General features: G+C 48.7%; 1 protein-coding gene across 4 annotated transcripts in view; it reads left to right on the forward strand.

The window, feature by feature from the left end:
* Positions 1-22,531, forward strand: part of CBFA2T2 (CBFA2/RUNX1 partner transcriptional co-repressor 2) — a 62,587-nt gene that overhangs the window by 9,588 nt on the left and 30,468 nt on the right. Inside the window, exon 2 of one of the 4 annotated variants that reach the window (XM_030963185.1) lies at positions 13,709-13,955. The exons of 2 other annotated variants lie outside the window; for them this stretch is intronic. The gene's annotated coding sequence lies outside the window, so the exon portion shown is untranslated. Of the gene's footprint in view, positions 1-13,306; positions 13,956-22,531 lie in introns of those variants that run through there. One more of the 4 variants, XM_030963184.1, reaches the window with a different exon arrangement.

Here is a 22,531-nt window from a genome sequence, read left to right on the forward strand (position 1 = left end):
GATGCCTGGTTTGGCAGAGGCTCTGAGGTTTATCTTGGAGCTCAGCAGCTGCACTGCAGCCCAAGACACAGAGTTCCTGCCATCTCCCAGCTCTTTGTTGGGCTGTAGGGAATTACTGGACCTTTGGAGCCCCTGACTTGGGGCAGGTCAGTTCTATCATGGCCATTCCCATTTGGGGAAGCCTGCTGTGAGCTGGAGAAAAGGAGTGGGAGATGCCAGTGTCCTCTGGCTGCTGTGGCAGGCAGAGGATGAGGTGTTTTGTTGATGGAGTGGCACACATGTCCAGAGGCATGGGAAATTTGCCTCCAGCGCTGTTACAGATTTTATGGTGTCTTGCAAGCAAGAGGGAGCAGTTTGCTCTCCCTGCCACGTGTTACCTTCCACAGCTTTGAGACAGCCACATGCAAAATTCATTTTAGAGGTCGGTCATGCAATCCCAGAGACTAAGGAATGTTGTAGTAGGGCTTTTATAAGATTTATATGCTTTATCAAAGGTCCTATAGTTTTCTCATTAAAGCAGGATTATCCTGCTGGGATTAGCTGTTCTGCATGGGTGAGGAAGACAGGCACTCTGCATTTTCATAGTGAGATGCACTGAGGAACAGGAGAGCAGGGGGGGCCCAGGGATGCAGGTGTTTGGAAACAGGGCCTGAGAGGGGCTTTTACAAATGTTGGCTTGATTTGACTTGACTCCTGAACACATGGGAGAATGCTGCACCTCCAGCACTCCTTAGCATCCAAATATCCCAGTCCTGAGACTCCTCCTGGCATTTAACAGCCTCCTCAGTGCAAACCTCAGGGAGTGAATTTGCAGCTTTTCCATATGCCGAAACAAACAGCCAGGGGAAACCTTTTAATTTGCACAAGGATCTTCTACAGTCGATACAAGTTGACCCTGCAGGCTTTCTGGAACTGATTCCTGCCAGTTTGACCTTGCAAGATTTAATTTAACCCTTAAATTATCTCCTTTTCCTCCAACATTTTATTACATAGGCTCCCAGAATGATTGGGTTAGAAGGGACCTTAAAGACCATCCTGTTCCAACCCCCTGCTGTGGGCAGGGACGCCTTCCCCTATCCCAGGTTGCTGAGAGCCCATTCCAACCTGGCCTTGAGCATTTCTCATGGATTTTTTTCCTGTGTGATTACAATACTGAATTCAGCTCAAGTCACTTGAAAATTACTGCTAGGTAACAAACAGTTCTGTCTGTTTTTTCTTTTGCTGGTTCTTTGCTGACCATAAATGTCTGTAGCCTGTTGGGCAGAGGGTTGGGGTTTTTTGAAATGCACTGTCTGCCTCTCTAGTTTGTAGTCTTATAGTTATATACCCTTGTGTTCTTAATAGAAATATTATTAATATAAATATTATTACTATTTATGTTCTTAATATAAATATTGTTAATATTGCCATCACTGAGCAAGAACTTGGAGGAAAATGGTGCAAAGAAATGCTGGAGCAGCACTGTTAACCAGGTAGTTGTATGACAGTGCTGCTAAGTTGTAAAGAGTCTCCAAGAAGAATGAACTGTTAGACTAAAAGCCTGCTCAGACTGCAGAATTGACTTGAAGAGGGGTGTTACTTGATGTGACTGCTGTAAAAATCCCTTAAAAAAAACAGTCCTGGTACTTCTCTTGCTCTGCTCATCATGACATTCCCTACAAGATGGGTATTTGTCAAATGCTTTTCTAGAGAATGAATTTCCAAGTATTCACCAGATCAGACATCAGCAGTGAACAGGACAAGAGTCTTCCTTCCTGTGTCCTAGGGGAGCCTCCTGCCAGCCTGGAGCCCCTCAGGGACCTGGACACATCTGCAGCTCCTGTGGTTGGGTCGGTGCAGCCCAGAGCTGGTGTGTGAGAAATGCAGCTGCTGGAGAGGTACAATCAGTGGAGCATCCAGTGGTGGTGTACTCTGAGCAGGACCTGTGCTGGATTTATCCCTCCTTTCCACATCTTCAGGAGGTTTTTGCTGGCTGGTCAGTGCACAGCTGCCCAGCTGAGCTTTTCAGATTCCCTGGCCTCAAAGGGAGCAGATTATTAACCACAAACACAGCACTTAAAACCCTGGTAAGGCCTTAAATAGGGCAGGAGCTGCTGTAACTGTGATCTCCCCCTGCAAGCAGGGCAGGGCTGTGGCTCACCAGGTGTTTGCCTTCAGCTGCAGCTGCTCCATCTGCAGCCCCAGGTGGAGACGTTTGGGGCATGGGCAAAACACAGCTGGGAGAAGTTAAGAGCAGCCCTGGGAGGGGCTGGCTCACCTGGGCTCAGGGCAACAAACTCAGCTTCACCTTGGCCACAGCCCTGGGTAGCATTAATCAAATGAAGAGGAAGTAAATGTGCTTGAGCTGCTTTAGTTTTGTTGGGTTTTTCCCCCCCCCACTAGTCACAGCCAAATCAAATTAGCTCTTCCCAGAATGCTGCAGTTTAACTGCCTCTGCCATCAGCTCCAACCCCACTTTAGAGGAGCTTTGCTCATGAATCTCTTTTTTATCTCCTGCTCTAGGTTTTTATTGGTTTTTTTTTAAGTTGTCTTTTTCTTTTTCTTCTCCCTGAGTTTTGTTTTTTTAATGTAACTCGTGGTGTAGAAAATGAAGATTTTTTTGATGACTTTTGAAGTTTCAAGTTTAGTAAACCTGAGGTTTGGATTGAAGGTAATAATTTTCTTCTTTTTTCCCTCTCTGTGCATGGAAATTAACTTCACCATACAGGTGTTTAGGTTCTTCTGGCTCTGAAGTTGTCTGAACAAGTATGTCCAGGGTGTGGGGTAGAGGACACCTGCCTGCTTTGATGGGATGCTTTCAGCAAATGTTCCTTTCAGCCTATTGCAAAATCTTCCCTTTCAGCTTCCATCCTCCTGCACAGGGCTGGTGACACCTGGATGTGAAATGCTTGGATCCAGGGCAGGCAGCTCCTCACTAATGGTTTCCTGATAAGGACTCAGGGTGGAAAAATAAGTTTTGGGACCTTTGCATGATACTCACCTCCCCATCTCTCTGATTCTACTGGGAATTTTGTTCTTAGTGCTGCTGGTTGGTGTGAGAAGAGCTCAAATACCAGGGAATGAGTGGAGATGTGCAGCTCTGGGTGAGGGGGGTCACATAAATCTATGCTGGGGACCTCTGTGGTGGTGTTGGAAGGACCTGATGCCTGCACCAGTTCTGAGTTTCCTCTTCAGCTCAGTTGTTTCAAGCTTCTGCATGTTAAATGCTGGAAGTTGGTAAGGCTGAGTGGGTTGAGTGCTTTGTCAGCTTGGTTTTCTCCAGCCCTTTGTCTAGGGAGAAGCTGAGTGTGGCTTTTTGAGACTTGGTTTTCTGTACCTGTTGTGTGTTGTTGAATGAGTTTGTGTCAGAGGGATCTTGTGATTGAATCATCCTTCTGTAGGAAAATGTCCATCTGTCGAGACAGAAACTGTCCTTGGGAGCAATGTGTTCTCTCTCAGGAGATCAGATACCACCCTAAGCACTCCATAGCTGTCTTTGCTAAACTGTACAGTGTGGCCTAAATAAATATCTGGGTCTTTGGCATCCTGGTAGAGCTGTGGCTGCTTGACCTTTGGCTGTCCTCATGTCCTCTTGTTTTGTGTAATTTTGGAACAAATATTGGGGGTTTTTGTTTGGTTTCAGTTTTGGTTTTTGGTGTTTTTTTGTTGATTTGTTTTTTTGAATAACCATATGAAAGGGGAAGATTTTAAATCCAGCTTTCACAAGATAGGGCTGTTCAGGCCCTGGGCTCCAGTTTGTGAAGGCAATAAACAATGTCCTCAGCTCCATCTGGGGCTGAGCTTGGGGATGGATGGATCCTGGCAGGTCCTGGTGGATCCAGCAGCACCACCAGACACACTGTGGTCCCATTAATGCCTTTACTGGGAGAGGAGGGCCCACCCCAGTGTGACCAGCTGAGCTTGGCTGTGACTCCTGGAGGAACAGTGTAATGGGAATGACAAAAGAGTTGGGCCAGAAGAGAAAAATTCATGTTAGCCTGAATATAGCTTTTCATCCTCTTAAAATTCTTCTGCTTCTTTGAAGTGTGAATCCCAGATGCTACAAAAGTATTTTTCCAGACACGGCTGTGCTGTCTTGCTGTGCATTTTCCACCAAGTTGCTGAATTACTGTTCTCCTTCTGGTCTTCATTTTTTTTTGTTGTTTTTTTCATAGCTTTATCTATTTGTCTGTATGTTTTACATGGCCAAAACTCATTCCTGTCTCCCATACCCATCTGAGCAGTCCCCCACGAGGCAGCATTCCCACCAGGCTGTGGTGGAGGACAGGAATGCTGGCTTTTTTTCCAGGAAACTTGTAAACACGAACTTCCTGTTGACATGCTGTAAATCTGCAAATAGGCTCTGCTTCCGGCAGGAGGGGAAGGTAATAAAATTTCAGGTCCTTGTTCACTGTGCCTGGTCCTTCTTGAGCTGCATCCAAACACTCCAGAGCACAGAGAACCTGCTGATTGCTCTGTACCTCTGGAAATAAGTCTTGCCTTTGATTTTTTTTTTTTTCTCCTTCAGGCACCCAAACAGATGCAATGCTAATAGAAGCCAGTTGAAGAATGTCAAAACCCCGATGACTCCAAAATGATGCTTTATTTGCTTGTTTTCCCCTTTCCTTTCTCACTGCTTCTCCCACCACTGAGCTGATCTTCAGTTTTGGAGAGTTAACTCTGTCTTACATCCACACCAGGCATTTTGGAATAATGAACTGGCCAAAATCTGGCCAGCCATTAATTTCCCCATGGCTCACATTTTTGGGAGGCTGATAGATGCTTTAATTCTGGGAGAGTAACAGGGTCAGGTAGCAGACACCTGGGCAGGTGGCTGAGCTTGCTCAGCAGATTCCAGTGGTTGGGAGGACAGTGATGATTTTCAGGATCAGCTGTTGGGGCTGCTGAGGCAGATCAGGAGCTTGGAGATGGTGGAAGCAGAGAGTGGAGAAGGGAGTCAAAAATGTGAAAAACGCCAATCACTTGTTTTTAAAATTTTAAAAGTTTAATAGTAATAAAATGGTTAGAAAAATAGTAATACAATTAGAGTAATAATAATTTGGACAATTTGAATTAGGACAATATGAAACAATAGAGACAAAGAGTTACGGATGTCCAGGTACCTTTTTCTGGGCAGCATGAACCTGAAAAAGGACCCACGTTAACAGAGGATTAACCCTTAAAAGCAACAGCCTGTTGCATATTCATACACCTCATACATGATGCATAAATTCCATTCAAACACAGGATTCTGTCTGGTCATCTTCAACTTCTTCCTCCGAATCCTAACAGCGCCTTCAAGGCAGGAAGAAGTTCGTTTCTTCTGGTAAGAGGGCAATAAATTCTTTTTCTCTGAAAGATTCAGGTGTCCTGTGGCTGCTATCTCAGTGCGAGTCCTTTCTTTAAAAAAAGCATCCTATGTAGCATAGTTTTTATTTTAACATTTTTTATAACCTACAACTATATTTAACACACTACTTAAGAGAATTAATACAGCATCACTTTCTAACACAACACATATAATATTCATTTTAATATTTGCAAAAAGCCAATCATAAAATGCTTGCATTTTTCACAAAAAATATGGCAAAAAAGAGATTAAAACCGTAGTAGTGGAAACAAAAAGGATACAAAAAGGAAGAAGTGGTTACAGGACATGGCAACAAGGAGCACCAGGCAGGTGCAACCTCCTGAAGGGAGCCAGGTGGGGATTGGTCTCTTCCACCGGGCAGCACTGACAGAACCAGAGGACACAGTCTCCAGCTACATCAGGGAAGGTACAGGTTGGATATTAGGAAGAAATTTTTCACTGAAAGAATAACAAGAGTACTGGAATGCTCTTCCCAGGGAGGTGGTGGAATCACCATCTCTGGATGTGTTTAAATAAAGACTGGCCATGGCACTTGGTGCTATAGTCTAGGTGAGGTGTTAGGGCATGGGTTGGACTCGATGGTCTTAGAGATCTCTTCCAACCTCATTATTCTGTGATTCTGTGATCCCTACCCTCAGATGGGCCTGGCAGCGCTTCTGAGTGGGGACAGCACAGTGGGATCTGCCAGAAGCAAAGATGTTGCCCTGCCCACAACAGCCTGGGATCTGGAGAGAGAAGGAACAGCAACATCCTTGCCCTCCTGGTGGATTGGGTTTGCATTGCCCAGTTTTGGTGGTGGGAGGAGGGTACAGGGATAGTATTTTCAGAAGCTTCCCCCTTGAGAAGGAGGGAAGGGTGGGGGAAGGTGGTTTTGAAGATTGATTCCACTTCTCATTGCCCTGCTCTGATTTTGTGTGGCCAGCAGGAGCAGGGAGGTCATTCTGCCTCTGTACTCAGCACTGGTGAGACCCCATCTTGAGTGCTGTGTCCAGTTCTGGCCCCTCAGTTTAGGAAGGATGTTGAGATGCTTGAGCACATCCAGAGGAGGGCAACAAGGCTGGTGAGGGGCTGGGAACACAAGCCCTGTGAGGAACGTTTGAAGGAACTGGGGCTGTTTAGCCTGGAGAAGAGGAGGCTTAGAGGTGACCTTATTGCTCTCTACACCTTCCTGAAGGGAGGCTGCAGACAGGTGGGGTCGGTCTCTTCCACCAGGCAGCACTGACAGAACCAGAGGACACAGTCTCAAGCTATGTCAGGGAAGGTGTAGGTTGGATATTAGGAAGAAATTTTTCACCAAAAGAATAATAAAGTACCGGAATGCTCTTCTCAGGGAGGTGGTGGAATCACCATCTCTGGATGTGTTTAAACAAAGGCTGGACATGGCACTTGGTGCTATGGTCTAGGTGAGGTGTTAGGGCATAGGCTGGACTCGATGATCTTAGCGGTCTCTTCCAACCTCCTGATCCTGTGTGTGATAAAAGGAGAGCCTGGATGGGGGCTGGCCTCTCAATCAGCATCCCATGAATGAATCTCCTGTGCTGTGGCTGATGTCCAGCCCTGTCCCTGCGCTCCGGGCTGGCTCTGCCTTGGCTCCGTGCCCTGCCGAGCGCTCCAGCCGGGCTGGGAGGCACATGGCAGCGGTGAAAGGGGAGCCTCTCGCCGCCCCTGAGCCTGGGTGGGCGTGCTGGGCCTTTCGTAAACTAATAGCTCCCAGCAGTGCTCCTAAATCAGACTTTGTGGAGCCGGCAGCGCGGCGCTGGAATGCCGGGCCAGGCGCAAAGGGCTGCGCTGGGCTCTTTCTTCTTTTTTGCTCCCCCCAAAGGCAGCGTTTGTCAGGTCTAAAGGGTCAGCGGGAAGCAGGAGAAGGGAGCTGGCAAAGAAAAATGGGGGAAAAGTATATGGAAGAAAAACTAGCAAAAAAACACGTTTGAAATGTGGTTTTTGTGATTGGTTGAGGCTGGAAGGAAGGGAACCCTGCTCGGTGCTAAACTGGGATGCTACTGGGGAGCCTTGCTTGAAATGCACAGCTGGTGGTTTGCTGGGTGTGATGAACAAAACAACTCAGGATTTATTTTTTTTAAGGGAGATGGGAATTGGGATATTTTTAATCAAGGTTACCAGGTTAGTGACGACTGATTAATGAGAAAAGAACCCTCCTTGGGTGGCTGTGTGGTGGGGAGGTACCACTTTCCTCCTCTGAAGCACTGGGAAAGGAGCAGAGTCCCAGCAGCCCTCACAGAGAGGGGCCTGGAGCAGAGGGAAGCTCAGGGTGAAATTGGGAAATAAAAAGAGCCTGAGATAAAGAAGGAAAAGCTCTTGCTGTTAAAAGAGCCCGAGATCAAGAAGGAAAATCCATTCTCAGGGGAAGATCCAGAGCTTGTGGCAGGGAAGGCACAGTGGAGGGAAGTGCTGGAAGCAAACTGGGATGTAGTGAGCCTGCTGTAGAGAAGGGGCTTGGGTTCCATCACCTGCATTTTATTGCTCACAGTGGCCCCTGGGATGAGTGAAAAAACCCCAAATTGTGCTGCTTTGTTAGGCTTTAACCTGTGCTTTCTTAATTGTAAATGGTCTTCCACATCTGCTGGTGAGAGGACTGGGAACCTGGAGTAGGATACCTGATTCAGGACACAGCTCTCAGAGCCACCACCTCACCTAAAAAGGGAGGATTTTGGCTTCCAAAGCTTATCTGCACCATAAACAGGTGCTAAAGAGGCTGGTCCTGCAAGGAGTGGGGCAAAACTGTCAGACGTAGACAGGAAATTTGGTTTTCTAAAGTAGGGGAGAGATGGCTGAGAGCTGCAGCAGAGCTGAATCCACGCAGCTTCCAGTGCCAGGAAAGCTCCTGGTTTGGGCAACTAAAGTTGAGAATCACTGAAATGACAATTGGAGGGGAGTGGATGTATGTATTTGAACAAATCTCTGTAATCAAATGGCACTGCTATTGATCTGGAAAATACTGTCAAGCTGCAGGGCTGTTGGACTAGAATTAATCCTCTGCAGGCTGGATTTTACTCTCTCTCCAAATAGGATTACTCATTTTTTCCATATTTCTGTGTTTGGTTTAAATACCGTGACAGCTACAGAAGCTTGGATTTCTAATCAGAGCAAGGGTGTTAGATTTAGGAATTGGTTTGTTGTTCTGGAGGGGATATTTTTGCATAGGACATCAGTTCCTGCATGTTTTTTCTTTACATATGTGGCTACAGGAATAAAGCATCATGTGCTCAGGTGATGTGTGTCCCCTCCCTTAATGGGTGGCCAGGAGTAGTTTCAGTAACTTCCTCAGGTTGTGTTTAATTCCTTGTTGCATCTTTGCTCCCCTTGATTGTTTGGGGGATTTTTTTGGCAATGTCTGATTGTGGATGTTCTGGGTGTAAAATTCTTCCAGCTCAGTTAAGGCCAACTTTTAATGTGGTTTTCCCCCTCTCTGAGGCGGATTAAAATGGCACAAAAGCCAAACACTGCTCGTGTTCACTCCTGAAGGAGGCAATGTGATTGGATTTGGATTTTGTTGAGGGCTGGAGCTCTTCTGCTCTGGAGAAAGGCTGGGAATGCTGGGGATGTCCAGCCTGGAGAAGAGAAAGTTCCAGGAAGACCTTAGAGCCCTTTCCAGTGCCTAACAGGGCTCCAAGAGAGCTGGAGAGGGACGTAGGACAAGGATCTGGAAGATCTGGGTGTGCCTTAGCAGGGTTAGACAGGATTTTAGGATGGAATTGTTCCCTGTGAGGGTGGGCAGGCCCTGGCACAGGGTGCCCAGAGCAGCTGTGGCTGCCCCTGGATCCCTGGCAGTGCCCAAGGCCAGGCTGGACAGGGCTTGGAGCAGCCTGGGATGGTGGGAGGTGTCCCTGGCAGGGAGTAGAAGGAGATGAGCTTTAAGATCTCTTCCAATCCAAACCTTTCTCCACGATTCTGTGACAAATTAAGCTTGTTAACATAATCTGCTATGTGCTAATTCAAATAATGGATGTATTGAAAAGAGGATGCTTGTTAAATGTGATAAATTTGCCAGGAATGGAGAGGTCTAATCTCAGTTTTGGAAGTTGAGCTTGAACTCAAATCACTGAGTGTCCCTTGCAACCCCACCAGCATTGCTTCAAAGGGAGCAGTCCCTTCTTGGCTCCACTGTCTTGTAAGGCATAAAGAAGGCAATAAAATGTTTGACTTTCCTGCCAGACCTGAGCCTGGAGGAGGAGGAGGATCCCAATTGGTTTCCATCAGATTCCAGTTAGCATGAATTTACAGTTTCTACTTAGCCTGATAAATGGCTTTGGCTGCCTTAGTGCATTTGGATTTATTTTTCTGTGCAATGGAAAGTGGTCAGCTTAAAAAGGCAAAGGCTTTCCAGGGTTGCCTTGAATTCAAGTGAAGCTTCTTTCTGAGGTAAGAACACAGCAGGCAAAAAATAAATCTGAGGCACATCATGAACTATCTGTGGAATAGCAGAGAAATCAGAAGCAGTTCAGGTCTCTTGTGCTCGGTGTGGCAATGGGCTGTGATAGGCATAAAAATTCCATTGCAAACTGGAAAAATTCTTCAGATTTCCTTGCTTTCCTCAGAAACCACACTGAGCAGCAGGTATCAATAGCTCCCAGTGTTCAAAGTTTGCTTGCATCGTTCTTTCCATGGAACATTCCCAGGAGAAGAAAGCAGAAGCAGATTAACATGAGCTGGGGAAAGTAGTTCTCCCCATGCTGCCTGCGCTTCTGCTTCCTTCCACTGTGCTGGTGATGTGTGGGCTACAAAATCTGCTTTAATGCATATTTAGGAGCAGAAAAGCCTCTTAGGAACAGTGAGGGGGGTCAGTAGATGACATGTGGATAGACTTCCCATCCCAGGTTGGATGGGGGTTGGAGCAACCTGGGGCCCTGGCACAGGGTGCCCAGAGCAGCTGTGGCTGTCCCTGGATCCCTGGAAGTGTCCAAGGACAGGTTGGACAGGGCTGGGAGCAACCTGGGGCAGTGGAAAGTGTCCCTGCCATGGCAGGGGTGGGATGGGATGAGCTGTAAAATCCCTTCCAACCCAACCCAGTCCGAGATTTTGTGATTCTATATTTCACAGGCCTGCCTCTGCCAGTGTGAGCCCAGGGATGAGCTTAGGGATAGGTCATGGTTTGGGTGAGCTGAGGATCATATGTAAGACACAATCCATGAGCCTTTCAAAGAAGGTTTGGCAATGACTTCCACTCAGGGCACCCTGATGTCCATAGTTTTTATACCTGGAGAACCCAAAAGCACACATCCATCTTTGTTACTCTAATGGTGAGCCATGAGGTCTGGCTTATTCCTGCCTCCCTAGCAAGAAGTAGGGATGTCTTCCCTGAGGATGGTGGGGTTTTAGACACTGGGCTGTGGACACAGTGACAAAGAGTTATGTGCCTTTTCAAAAAGGTTTATAAAGTCGTTGTAACTATACTTAAAATACTTGCAGTGACCTGAGTTCTTGACGTTTCAAAGTGCTTTAGGTTGTAAAAACATTGAAGAGATTTATTTAGCCATGGTTGACAAAGGGTAGTTAGAACCCAGTTGTCACATTTGTGGACAGCTTTTGTTTGTATGAAGCATTACAAGCTGTTCAGGTCCTTAAACTGAAATATGGTTAAAAAAGCAGGCAAGGGAACACCTCGTGCTGGTTACCTATTTCACATAAAGCTCCTTTATCCCAACCCCAGGGTGTCTCCTGTGCCTTCTGAGGGTACTTCTGTTATGGCTTTGACCCAAAGACCTGACAGATCCCAGGTGGCATCTCTTGAGTATCTGCTGTTCATCACAGAGCATCCCTCCCTGTGTCACACTCAGACCAAAGTCAGCTTTTGAGTTCGCTGCCCAGTTCAGGCTGCTCTGGGGGTGGTGGGACAGAGCAACACAGGGAGCAGCAGTGTCTGATGCTGGATTCTTAACTCTGGGAGCACAGGGCTGCATCCATCTGCCTGGTACCATCTCCACTGGGGACAGAGCTGCAACATGAGCTTGCTTCTTGGAAGACATCAGAGAATCCACATGAGAGCCACCACTGTCGCCACGACCCGGCCGGGGACAGCTCCTGTTGGGGACCTCACAGTGTGAGGTGCCAGGGAGCCAACCATGAGATGCAAGTCCATAGGAAAATAACTTTATTAGTTCTGGTGTTGGTGGAGCTGCTTGGGTTGTGCCTCCCTTCATTGTCTGTGTAATTTAAAGATGGTTTTTCCATCTCAGCTTATGAAATATTGAGAGCTTCGCTATTTTGCGCAACCTCCATCAGAAGTGTCAGAAGCCCCAGCGAGCTGAACTTTCTGAACCTGAATGTTTTATTGATGTGTCTTGCCAGCAGCCCCTCCAGTGGGGACTGGGGTGCTGGGAGGCACTGCTGGATCTGCCTGTTCCCAACCTGTTTTGCTGCCTGAGCATCATCTCATGGGATGCTCCAGGTGTTTGTGTGCTGATACTTGAATGTGATTCACTTCTTTTTTCCTAACTGAAGCATGTGGAATTGCTGCTCTTGGGTGAGGTTTGGAGGAGGGAGAGCTGCTGTAAACCTGTGTCCCCTCTGCCTGCAGCCAGGCTGCTCTTCTCAGTGATGTGTTTGCCCAGCCAGGGAAGCAGCAGCTTCATGTGCTCCTACAACAGCCCAAAAATCTCCTGCCCAAATTGCCCGCCATTATCACACAGCATCCTGCCTGTACTGGGAGGCCTGTCCTCTGCAGGAGGAGGTTGTGGCCCCTGTGTTCATGGACTCATGCCGTGCCTGCTTGCAGAATGCTTTTTAATGCTTCCTTTAAAGCACTTTTCTCCCTTTACAGCCTTTTCCCCCTCCCAAAGGGAAGCAAAGGTACCTTAAACTAATTAGGAATAAGCAGCAGAGAAGCCAGGGCGAAGGGTTAGGTGAGATGCCAGGGGGAAGTACCTCCAGAAGGTTTATAGGCATAGCAGTTAGCAGTAGCCTGCCAGAGCCATGGGAATTTCAGAAAAAGGAGCATTTTGCTGCCTGTGAACAAGTAACTATCCTGTCATGCCTACACCAACTGTGGAGAATTTGGCATGTATGATTTTTGGACTTGTGAAAAAGCAGCATCCCCCAGCTTGAGCAGTGTCAGGCTCTTAGTTTGCTGGCTGGGGAAGTATTGAGGTCTCTGGTTCTCAAAAAAAGTAGCTGGAGAGAGAGGTGTTGTTGACTGCAGAGATTTGGAAAGGATCAAGACCTGAGCCTGCTAAGCTGTAAGGACTGGAGCAGTGGATCCCTTCTGAGGTCTTAATATGTGCCTGTGCATGGTCTGCAGGAAAAATGCAAGTGTTGCTTCTCCTCCTGGGGTGTACAGTGTGCCTGTGCATGGTCTGCAGGCAAAAACCAACCATTGCTTCTCCTCCTGGGGTGTACAGTGTGCCTGTGCATGGTCTGCAGGCAAATTCAAGCATTGCTGCTCCTCGTGGGGCGGTTTGAGGGGAGCTGGCAGTGGGCTGGTGTGGAGCAGGGTGGTTTGGGCACTCTGGAGGGGTGGTTGCCCCCGCAGGGCCGTGGCCAGGAATGCTGTTGTGTAAATCCGTGTTTGCCCAGCGCCGGGCTGGCGGTGAATGGTGCCGGGCTGATGGGATTAGTCAGGGGCCTCCTGTTAATATCTGTTGTTGACGCCGCACCTCGGGGAGAGCCTGTCAGGATTACCGGGGGTTTGTAGGTGGCACAGCAGCCGCGGCTGTGCATTAACGGGAGGGGGGAAATTGGTCAAATGTGGTCCTGCCCTGTGGGTTCTTGCTCCGGGCCTCCCTCAGTGCTCTGAGATCTCTGGTGGAGTTTACTCCCGGTATAAAACATTTGGGATTTACATTTTCCTTTAACACTTCCTCTTCGAGCCGGGTAGTATGTTACACATTTAATTGCTCTTCCTTTGAATTTTCCAGTCCGCGTTTGGTACCCTTGCAACATCAGTATCTTGTTATCTTGTTGTTGCTTCTAATTGCTAACACATGCCAGTTTTCCAGCGCCGCAAACTCCGGCTTGCTGGGGACGGGGCGGGGGGAGTTTGCAGCGAAGATTTACGTGCATGGGGAAACCTTCGGAAAATTAACCAAGAGCTCATCCCGGTTTCCAAACCCCGGACTGAGGCAGAGGCTGCCGTGCCCGCGGTGCCGCACAAGGCGGCTTTGGGGAGGGGGGCGGCGGAGCTGCTTCTGCCCGGCTGTTCCTGCCGGCCATAAACAAATTCGGTGTATTTAACAAGTTAATGTCAGGCGGGCGGCGAGGCGCTGGTAGGTGTGTGCCTGGTGACATCAGCTGGCGAGCAGCCTGGCAGCAGCGCGGCGCAGGCAGGGAGCAGGCAGCGAGCCCAGGGTGTGTTGCCTCTAAGCTGGGTATTCTGGCAAGGTGGAGAGCTGGTCTGTTTGGCAGGACCTTCCCATCTGGGATCCATCTGTGTTTCCCTGGAATCGGACAGGCGGCTCCAGGCAGTGAGAAATCGCAGATGTGCGGGACCTGACACATGTCCAGCTAATGAAAGGAGAAGGCAGGCTGGGCTCCGGCTGCGCTCGAAGATCACGGGCGGAGGAGGAGGAGGAGGAAGAGCGCTTTTCTTTCTGTTTGAAAGAAACGAGGTGTATTGCACAGCAGCTGGATCCTTGCAACCTCGCTGGCTAGGGTAAGCAAAGAACGGGATTATTTTGAAGCAGCGCTCGGCTTACCCGGGGCGGCGGGGGATGCTCGGGGGGATGCTGAGCCCTGCGAGGTTTGGGCTGGGGAGAGCTCCGAGCTCCGGCTCGGCAGCAGGTACGGGCACAGGCGGGGAGCGGCGGCCGCAGCGCTCTGCCAGCCTTGCCTCGCTCCTCTGCAGTGCTGGGGAAAACTTCAATAGCCCAGCCGGCTGCATGCGAGGATTCTGCAGCTGAAAAAACACTAAACTCTCTCTGAGGAGAGCTGCGGTACAGCTCGTTCTGGGTTGCTATGGAATGGGTATATATATTTTTTTTTTCCTTCCCCCCACCCCCCACCCCCTCCGTGAGCAGAGGGCTGGGATTTGGCGTTTTCTGGGGAAATGGCAATGCAGGAAGGGGTTTGTGTGTTTTAGCAGAACGTGTTTTTCTGCTGTGCCTAGGCTTACTCTGGTTTCTGCATGCTGGTATTGAAGCTGGGGGGGTGTAAACTGCAGAGGTGGATTTCTTCTATTGGCTCCCAAATTTCCTTAATTTCCCCCGTGTTTTCAGGGCTTCTCTGCATTGTGTCAGAGGCTGCTCCCTTTTTGTCTTTGCACTCCTTGAGCAGCAACTGATGCTCTCAGCATCTAAATCTCCCAGATCAATCTTGTGATACCAGAACACACCTCCCCTATATATTTTCACTGTCGGGCTGTAGACAGGCTGTATTTTCTCTTTTTCTATTGTAATCCTTGGATCTTGCATGTTTAGTTTAAACCTGCCCTTTTGCTCCCTCCCTGTCTTTTGGCAAGGTTCAGCAGTTGAAATTACTCCTCTGACCCTCTGGTGTAGCTTGTTGTAGAGATCCCTCTGTTGCATGTTTAAGCTGCTCCCCCAAATATTATCAGCTTTTTCTGCTCCCTACACCACTCAGCTCCTGTGCAATGATGCTCAGTCCATTTTATGTGCTGGAGAAATCCTGCCCAGCCACAGGAGATGCACCAAAATCAGCACTCAAAGTTTGGGGAGCTGAAATGTGGCTGAGCATTGCTTGCTGTCAGGCTGAAAAAAGAGAGAGGAATATTTGCTGGGCTGCCTGGTTCAGGATGATTCCCTTTGGTGTTGCTTTGTCCAGGTTAGCTTTAAACATGCCAAATGATGGGTTTTCCTGAGGGAGAGCCTGGCTGGGCTCCCTGGCAGTGTGCTTGGGGTGCAGCTCTGTGCTTGGTCAGTTTGGCTACTCTGTGGGCCACCCAAAGATTTTCCTTCTTTTGCAGCACGTAAGCATTTGGGTAGAGGCTTTAAAAAATATAAATCTGCGTCTAGAGACACACCAAACACCTCCTGTGTGTCCCTGGAGAGGAGGCAGAAGGAGTGTGTGCTTCAATGTCTCAAAGTGCACCAGCACAAAGGAGTTTGACACCCCAAAAACATCCAGCAAAGCCATACAGGGTGTGCTGACATCTAGGAGCAAAGAGCAGTGCTCCTCTGCTGCAGCTCTCCTGGAGACTTCCCGAGTTTGTGAAGGCAGTGCACGGTGTTGGAGCAGCTGCTGCTGCGGTCTCCTTGCGGGTCGAGCCCCGATTAGGCAAACGGAAGTTCTGCCGGCATCAGGGCAGCACGATTTGCCCATTAAACAACTAATTTAGTAGAGTCTTGCTCAAGCCCTGCAGGAAACTTTCTTTTTTTCCTCAGGCTCTTTTATTTTTAAAAAGGATTTAGGGTGCCTGATGAGCCTAATGCTTAGATGAGAGAGGTGATTGTATTTTGGGGAAGAGGGTGGCTTGAAGCTCTGTCACCAGACCTAATAATTTTATAGAAATGGTGCAGGACATCCAAGTGAAGACACTTTTTTCCCCTCTGCTATTGTCCACTGTATGACATGATTGTCACTATTAATATGGAAAAGATGTTCTGTCTGATTTTTGGAACTACCTAGGCTTCACCTAAATGACTGTGTAGCCCAGCCCATCCAGCAGTTAGAGAAACACACAAATAATGCAAAACTCAGAGACTCCAGTGTGGGAAACAGGGAAAAAAGAGTAAAGCAAAGGCAGTTTGAGCAAATACTGCCAACAGGAAAGTGCAGCTAAGCCAAGAGAAGGATTTGAAGGGTTTGAGGAAGGAGCACAATTGCTAAAGGCAAGGAGAATAAATCGTTAATCTGAGAACTCTATTACACAGGGAATGCCCCCAGGAAAAGAGCAGAAACTCCATTTAATAGTGAAAATGCCAAGCCAGGCTCTGCTCTGCCCAGGGACTGGAGCCACAGCCCCTGCTTACTTCCAAGATGCTGCTATTTTTGCAACTTGCATCTGCTGGTGTTGCAGAGGCTTGTTCAAACCCGCCAAGGCAAAGGGAGCTTTGCTCACGTGAATACTGGGTCAGGCTGTTGGGTTTGGTTTTTTTTCTGGTTTATTCTTCTCAGTCTTAAAGGACCAGAATCCCCAATCATTTAATGCTGCCTCTCCTGCCACATGGAGTGTGAGTCCCAAATGATTTTACTGCTGCTTTACAGAGCTTTGTCTTGTGTCACCCATGGTGGAGTTTGGCTTATAGAGGTTATCACTGGTTTGACAGGTTTGTGTGGTTTGACTGCAGGAGCTGAGTTTTCAAGTCAACCAGCCCTCCAGTCCCCAAATGGACCCATAAATGCAGTAACCACCAGCAGCATTTAGCAGGCGGCAGAGCTCTCCCACGGTTATGGGATGGGATGGGGGAGCCAGGTGGCCTCTTGTTTTTTCCAGATCTGTTTTTTTAAGGTTTGGACAAAAAACAAGATTTGTTTGACGTGTATGTGTGATGTTTATAGTATAGCTGGAGAGCTGAACACAGTCATTTGAGGACTTGGGCACATGCAGCAGATTTAAGTCAATGCTGGCTAGTTTTTAAATCTGAGCAGAAGATGGTCATAATCTGTTGCCTGTTGGGTTTTTTCCCATTATAAGAGCTGGCTTATCCATACTTGATCTGGGCTGGATTGTAAGCTTGCCTTTATCTAGTGACTATTTCCATATCTGATTGCTTGTTAGGAGCTAGGTATGAAATGTGTTTCGACAGACACTCCAGAGCAGTCCCCGGGGGCAGCGTCACTGCAGGTCTCTGGGAGTCTGTTCAACTTTTATTTTTATGATGGAGACTGCCTTAATTCATGCAGCGTTCAGGGAATGGCTGGAAAAACCTTTGTTTAGAGCAGGAGCAGCAGCCAGGAAGAAATGGTGAGCAGTGATCCCACAGTTAAAGTGCAGCACGGAGAGGCTTGGGTTCAGTTCCTGGGTCTGCAAGCAATTTTCTGAGGCAGGACCTTGACCTTAGCACGGCTTTGTGTGTCAGCAGCTTATGTCCAACAGGACAATAGCGATTTCAGAGGTTTCAAAGCATTTTAAAGTGTAACTATCATGCCTTTTATTGGGCTGGGCAGTGGCATTTTTATAAGCTAAGCTGAAGGTTTTAGAATAATGCGTATTGAATTTCCTCGGTGCGCTGCCGGGTGCGGGATTCCCATCTCTGCTGGCTGCAGGATTCCCATCTCTGCTGCCTGCAGCACCACTTGGGCTATTGAAGGGGGACACTCACAGGTGGCCAGAAGACCACTTAGAAGAACCAACACTTGCAGATCTTCAAAGCCAAGAGTCAGTTTTCCTTCCTCTCCTCGTTTGTAGCAGCGGGATGCCGCAACCTGCCGGCGGGATGCTGTGCAACCATCCCTTTCACCAAAAAAAAACCAAAAACCAAAACCCTGGAAAGCCCCAAAAGTGTGGCTAACGGATGTGGAGGGAGGATGAGGAGGGCTGCAGCTCGGACCTGTTGCAGGGGGAGGGCATTGTGAGAACAGATGTGCCGGGCGCTGCCGCTCCGTGCGCTGCCCGCAGCGCCAGGTGCAGCCATTGTTCCGCTGCTCCCCATTCAGCCGCTCCGCGCCCGCTCCCGCATTGTTCCTCCAGGAAATTAGCATTAAAAACCCATCCCAAACCCCCACGTCCCTCAACTGCAGGTGACTGTTATTGGCCCCAGCTGCCACCCTTGTGCTTGATTACTTCCATATGGGGCTGTGGCAAGATGTAGGATCCACTTATTGATTTTTTTTTTAATATTTTTCTCCCTTTTTTTTTTTATTCCTAGCCTTTCCCCCCGCCCCACATAGACCCTTCAGCTTCAACAAAACCCTGAAATCTATTAAGCCCCCGATAGGCTCCAGTTGCTGTTACAACTGGGATGAACATTTTACAAGCAAAGCTAATTACACCCTCTCTGCTTTCTTCCTTTCTTCAGCCCCCACCCCATAAATGTAAAATAACCAGAGGGCAATTGGTAGTAAATTAAATCTTTGCAGTGTCCTGAGAGGAGGTTTCCTTGCTAGCAGGAAGAAGTCTGCTGGGCTTTAGATGTTTTGTTATCTGGGTTTGAGCTTGTTTTTTGGCTTTTTTTTTTTTTTTAACTAGAAAATGGGGAACTCTGGCATACTGCTGTGACACACACCTATTAAAGGGACACACAGATCCCAGCCTGGGTCTGCATAGGAAAGGAAAACACAATTAAACAAGTGGGATGTTAATTTGTGAGTGTAGTCAGCTGTTGAGAGGAGCCAAGGAGAAACTCCATGCCAACTGAGGTTACAAATTTCTAGGAGCAATGTGATTTCCTCCTGGTACAATTTATCTACAGGGCAGCAGGTTCCATGAAAGTCCAAACCTCCTAAAATATCCCCTGGGGTGGTGCTGGCATGGAGCATCCTGGGTTTTCCTCAAGACAAGATGGGCTGCAGTTGGTAAGAGGAGGAGGGAGGGAGCATCCCTTGCTGCCCTACCTGGGAAAAGCCCCTGCTCTTCAGAGGCACGGTGGGAGCACAGGTGGGTCACATCCTGTCACATGCCATCAGCCCACACAGCCCTGACCCACTTTGTGCCAGGCAGGAGAAGAGGAGGAGGGTGGCAGCTCGTGCCCATCCTGGAGACATCAGACAGAGCTTCCCTCTGTGCCCGTGCTGGAGGCACCAGGCAGAGCTTCCCTCTGTGCCCGTCCTGGAGGCACCAGGCAGAGCTTCCCTCTGTGCCCCTGTTGGAGGCATCAGGCAGAGCTTCCCTCTGTGCCCATCCTGGAGACATCAGACAGAGCTTCCCTCTGTGCCCGTGCTGGAGGCACCAGGCAGAGCTTCCCTCTGTGCCCGTCCTGGAGGCACCAGGCAGAGCTTCCCTCTGTGCCCGTCCTGGAGGCACCAGGCAGAGCTTCTCTCTGTGCCCATCCTGGGGCACCAGGCAGAGCTTCTCTCTGTGCCCATCCTGGGGGCACCAGGCAGAGCTTCCCTCTGTGCCCATCCTGGAGGCACCAGGCGAGCTTCCCTCTGTGCCCTCCTGGAGGCACCAGGCATTTCTCTTGCCAACTTCCTTTGTGCTGGAGGCACCAGGCAGAGCTTCCCTCTGTGCCCGTCCTGGAGGCACCAGGCAGAGCTTCCCTCTGTGCCCGTCCTGGAGGCACCAGGCAGAGCTTCCCTCTGTGCCCGTGCTGGAGGCACCAGGCAGAGCTTCCCTCTGTGCCCGTGCTGGAGGCACCAGGCAGAGCTTCCCTCTGTGCCCGTCCTGGAGGCACCAGGCAGAGCTTCCCTCTGTGCCCATCCTGGGGGAATCAAGCAGAGCTTCCCTCTGTGCCCCTGCCTGGGGGCCAAAGCCCTGACCCAGGCCTGAGATAGGTTGGTCGCACCTCTCTGGAGAAATGCTGGGTTTCCCTCACCCAGCTTGGACCCCCAAGGCTGTGCTGGTGGGGTTTGTGCTGGAGGCTCCTGCCAGAGCAGCTCGTGAGGGGATGTTGGTCCTTGGAGCACCATGAGATGTTCCTGCTGCTGCCTGGGCCTCCGGGGCTGCTGAAGGTGTGACCCTACCAGAGCCTCGTCAGCCTCAGCTCTTCCAGCTTGGGAGGCCATTCCTCAGGGACCTTTGTGGCTTTGCATCCTTGCTGGTGCCCCAGCAGCCACTTCCACGGGATCTCTCCTGTTCCTGCTGGTGATGCACTGAGCAGTTTGAGCAGAGACCTGGCAGTGGTGCTGCAGTGTCCCATGGTGGTACAGGTGCAGGAAGGCAAACCTCTAGCTGGAAATGATCCTAGAAATGCCCCTCTCTGCTCACAGAGATGGAAGATGTATCCATAATGGAGAACGACATTTTATTCAGCAAACAGAGTCACTGCACTGAGATTTTGCTCAGATACAAAAGTCTTTAGGGACAGCTGGAGCTTCGTTGGTTGATCTCAAGATTACAGATGCAAACTTACTTATGAATGGGGAGTGGACTTGCCCTGAGGCTTTGTGTCTCAGCATTGGTGCTCCACCATTTGTCAGGCTGACCTTCAGCACGAGCTGCATCCTGTCTTTGACAGGTGGGACCTGCCAATGTAGATTGTGAGGATTTAAAATAAAAATTCTGCTTGCTAGCTGAGAATATTGTTCAGCTGAAGTACTTGCTTCATTTACTGTCCTTCCTTCCTGATCCAGCCCTCTCCTGGCTTGGCTGCCTGGCGCTGACCACCCAGATCTTCCTGGGAGGCATCTGTGCAGGTGTAGTGGTGGGGAAGGTGGTGGAGTTCTAAAAAAATTCCAGTTCTTAGGGGTGAGTGCAGCCTGGGGTAGCACCAGGCCTGTACACCAGGTACAGCAGGTCAGAACGTGGATGAAGGAGGCAAAGCAACCTCATGGAATATCTCGAGTGATTTTCCTCAGACTTGTTTTAAACCCTTCAAAGTCAAATCTCAAACTTAGGGGGTTTCTTCTCCCTAATTAAATTAACAGGCCATATGGTGTTTACTGTGAGCGCCTGCAATATGGAAGGAGCTACCTCCTGGATCACTTTCTTTTTTCAAAAGCTGCTGCTTTACCTGATGTCACTGTTCTGAAATGTTCTTTTCAGCAGCAGGCATGAGGGGTTATTTCTGCCACCTCAGTGCTGTTGGTGTCACCTTCTGATCCCAGGGTTGAGCTGTACCATAACCTGTTTCTGCAGCTTTTTTGTTTTTTCTTGGTTTTTGTCAGGCCATTTTGCTGCTTAGTGGGGAGTGTGTATAAGTCAGGGGTTTTTTCATGCTTTTTCACATGCAGGTGATGATTCTTGTTCTTGGAGCTGAGGAGAATAGAAAACAACTCGGTGGGTTTTTTGAGGGGTGCTGGTGTTTTCTTTTAACAAACGCTACAATTTTTTTCATTGAAGGTGGTAACATCACCATCTCAGGAATCTGTCAAACTGCAAGTTTTGTAGAGTTTTGTTCTTTCTTAATGGGTTGGTTTTAAAGAACTTACTTTGCCATGTGCTGCTTTTATCTTTGCATGAGATGTGGAGGAGGAAGTGAAGACCTTGAGGAAGAAGAATCACTGGGTTTTTATAAGATCCTTGCAGTTAGCTGAACAAGAAATAGGGTAACAATCCCTAAACTTGTAGGAGAAGTCAAGGAATGGAAAAGTTTCAGATTTTGCTGTCTGTTTTGAGCTGCCCTCACCCATTTTGTAGAGTTTTTTAGTAATCATCACTTGTGTGTGAGTGCACTTGCTGTGAGCTCACCCTGCCTCTCTCCAGTGGTGTAATTTAACCTCTCTCTGCAAATTTTAACTTGTTGGTGCATCTTTTCCATGGGAGCTGGGTGACCCTTCATCTCCAGCCAGTCTCAGCTTGTTGTGGGGTGTCTGAGCTCCCAGGAACAGATCCATTTGTGGCCACTGAAAACACCCTGCCACATTAGCATATTCCTGCAACGTATGCTCCAAGGGTGTTTCTTTGCAGAGAAGCCTCTCTAAAGATAGCATCGTGAAGTTCTGTGTTGTCAACCAGGGACACTTGATCTAAAAAACAACATTTGATACACAGACAAGGTTTGCAAGTGCCATCTGGATTCTGGGAGATGAGCTAGGTTGTCTCTGTTTTGCATACACTCACCAGGAAAAAAAAAAAAAACAAGTGTGTGCAGGCGGATGAATTCTTCAGAATCACCTGAGCAGAACTGTTTAGTCCACATGAGTGTCCTCAGTGACATGGGACACCTGTGTAATGCCATACCACTGGGTATCATGTCCCTCTGGACCTTCTTAGGGTGCTGGAAATAATTCTGTACTTCAGTGATATATTATTGAAACCCAGGTGGGATCAATTGAAATTCTCTCACACCGGTAGTATTTTAATCTCCTCTCCAGCATACTGCAAGGCAGAACCTGCAAATGATGCATTTCCCTGCAGAAATGGGCATCTTTTTAGGGAGGTGGGGATGCAGGGAACGCAGATGTCTTTGTCTGGCTCCAGTTCTGCCTGGTGGAGAGGCTGTCCTCAGACACTGAGAGAAACCTGAACACCATGAAAACCTAAAGTAGCCCTACAGGGTTGGAGAGCAAGCTCCCTGTCCACATCTTCCCAGGGACATGTAGCTTAGAGAATGTATTTTCCTTCAGAGCCTATTTCTTGACTTTCTAGTTATCCTCTCATATGCAAATCTAATTTGCCTAATGGGCTGGTGAGTGTAATTGAAAGGCAGCCTGCACTTACACGATAGTGAAAAGTCTCACCTGTGCCCAGGCACAGATGGGGCTCTGCCTCACTGCTGCATCATTAGAGGA

The sequence above is a fragment of the Camarhynchus parvulus genome, chromosome 20 (genome assembly GCF_901933205.1).
Source record: "Camarhynchus parvulus chromosome 20, STF_HiC, whole genome shotgun sequence".
Classification (NCBI taxonomy): domain Eukaryota; kingdom Metazoa; phylum Chordata; class Aves; order Passeriformes; family Thraupidae; genus Camarhynchus; species Camarhynchus parvulus.